The sequence below is a fragment of the Ostrinia furnacalis genome, unplaced genomic scaffold (assembly GCF_004193835.3).
Source record: "Ostrinia furnacalis isolate ACB-3 unplaced genomic scaffold, ASM419383v2 OfSCF6011, whole genome shotgun sequence".
Lineage (NCBI taxonomy): Eukaryota > Metazoa > Arthropoda > Insecta > Lepidoptera > Crambidae > Ostrinia > Ostrinia furnacalis.
The window spans coordinates 70,155-72,683 of NW_021136250.1; positions in this window are offsets into that span (position 1 = coordinate 70,155).

The window sequence follows — 2,529 nt, forward strand, 5'->3', positions numbered from 1 at the left end:
CAAAGTTAAGCGCGAGAGTAGAGAGTTTTACCAAAAAATAAAACTTACCTATTATTTTTTATTCAATATCCGGAATCCATCATNACGCCACTTTCCATACAAAATCTGGCATTGCCATTTGGGACAATTTATGGTGTGGTGATCGATTTTCCTTATGCTTATGCTACGGAAGGGAGAATAGATGAATTTTGTATCTAACAAGGGGCCGCCCGCGACTTCGTACGCGTGGATCCCGTTTTACCCCCTTAGGGGTGGAGTTTCGTAAAATCCTTTCTTAGCATATGCCTACGTCATAACATCTACATGCATGCCAAATTTCAGCCCGGACCGTGCAGTGGTTTGGGCTGTGCGTTGATAGATCACTATGTCAGTCAGTCAGTCACCTTTGAGTTATAATATTTAGATTAATACAAGCACTATCTATCTTATAAACAACTTGAAAAAAAAGTTACTTAGGTGGGAATCAAACACGAATTAGTTTGAAATGCAACTCTTGACGCTATAAATTTTAAGTACTGCATTATCTAGTTACTGTCATTATGTACAAGCTCTGCTTAGTTTTGGGGCTAAACAATGGGCGTGATAGTTAGGACGAATGATTGCTGGATTGTGTACTCATGCTCATCTGACGCCAGATATTATTGTCAATATTTTTATCTGGATATTACAACTTCAAATACATACATAGTACCTACTTGAGTTTATTATTAGGTACTGACGGGATTGCTACCATGTACCTACCTTAATTTTAAGATTCCGATATTTCGGAACTGTTGCAATCTTGTCAGTAATAATAATTTTGTTAGTGACCATGAAAGTTTAAAACAATATTACCTACTTGAGTTTAGTTAAACATACAGAGGATTATCTTTAAAAAAAAAGATTTTTTATTTCGAAGCAGAGCACAAATTAAGTACTGAATTCAAGTCCCACCTGAAGCAGTTGTTTGTTAATGTAATTTTAATCGTAACTTTTTTATTTGTTAATTGTAAGTTTTTTTTATCAATTAAGGAATGAGGATCATTTCGATTTTTAGCTGTGAATACAGATTTATAGGGCTAAGAAATCCTTAATACACAGTGCAAAAATTTTTGTTCTACGACAAAAATTGACGANTTTTCTGTGTCGAATTTATGAACGCTCTGTTCTGAGGAGATGTCTTCGAAGTTCGAAAAGTATCATGTAAATCAAGCTCTATTTATCTCTCTACATTCTCGAGACAACGTGCTACTTGATCGTCATATAAATATTTACTCATTTTGTTTCAATATAATAAAAACCTATTAATTACATGTTAGGTGATGATAAAATAAAGCATGCGTAACTAACACCCTGGGGTAAATTTCTACCCCACCTACCTGTAAAAGCCAAACGGATGATTTTTGTCACATCCCGCGTCTACGAGCTTAAAGCACACACTCTGTATTGAGAATACACAAAACGACATTGCTCTAGCTTCACTAGAAAAAAAGATATGCCAATTTTTATACGCCTGGGGTAAAAAATTACCCCACGGTGTTAATTAAGGGTTAAAACTAATATATCTTGAGATCTATTGATTAAATGTCTACTAAATAAAGATGGATGGATGCTGTAACTCTTCCTGTACCAAATCAAGTAAAAATAATATGATAAATATTGGTCATTATTTTACAATCAATTATTTTCTAGAAGAAGTGCAGTGTTACAACTTACCTCGTGCTTGGGGCAAGTTGTAACATCTAGCGGGGCAAGTAGTAACGCCAAAAAAACGACAATAATACCTTTAATCATTTATACTTTTCTTGTTTTTTAATAAAATTCACATCTTTCAAAAGTAAGTATTATACAGGGTGTTAGGTAAATGGGTTTATGAGCCGACACTAGCCCATGTTAACATGGGCATATAAATGGTATGGTGAAGTCAGAAATTTGATATCATCATTTTAATTTTTTTAATTTTCATACAAAATAAAGTTTATAAAATCCGATTTGTATGAAAATTAAAATAACTAAAATGAAAATGCACTTCTTTAATTGAAAATTAAAATAACTAAAATGAAGATACACTTTTTTAGTAAGCAATACCTAAAAATAAAATTATAATAAAAAAAACTTTTTTAAAATCAAGCTTTATCCTGAAATGCAGTTGTACTAAAACGAAAAAAATCATTGTATGCCTGGTTCAAAGAATTTCGAAAGCTTGTATCGCGCATGGAATTTATTCCTCTGTTTTTCTGTTTGCGCTACAAGCTTTCGAAATTCTTTGAACCAGGCATACAATTAGTTTTTTCGTTTTAGTACAACTGCATTTCAGGATAAAGCTTGTTTTTAAAAAAGTTTTTTTTATTATAATTTTATTTTCCACTTTTTAGTTGTATCTCAATCTCTGGGTCATTATTTAGCACCAAAGTGCTCGAGAAGTCGAATCCAACGAACACAAACTCGATAAGATTCCGCCGTTTCGTTTAGGAGTTCCTCTATGGCCACCTCCTGACTCCATCATCAGGACCCTGGACATCATCTAGCACCCATAGTTTTTTCATTGTA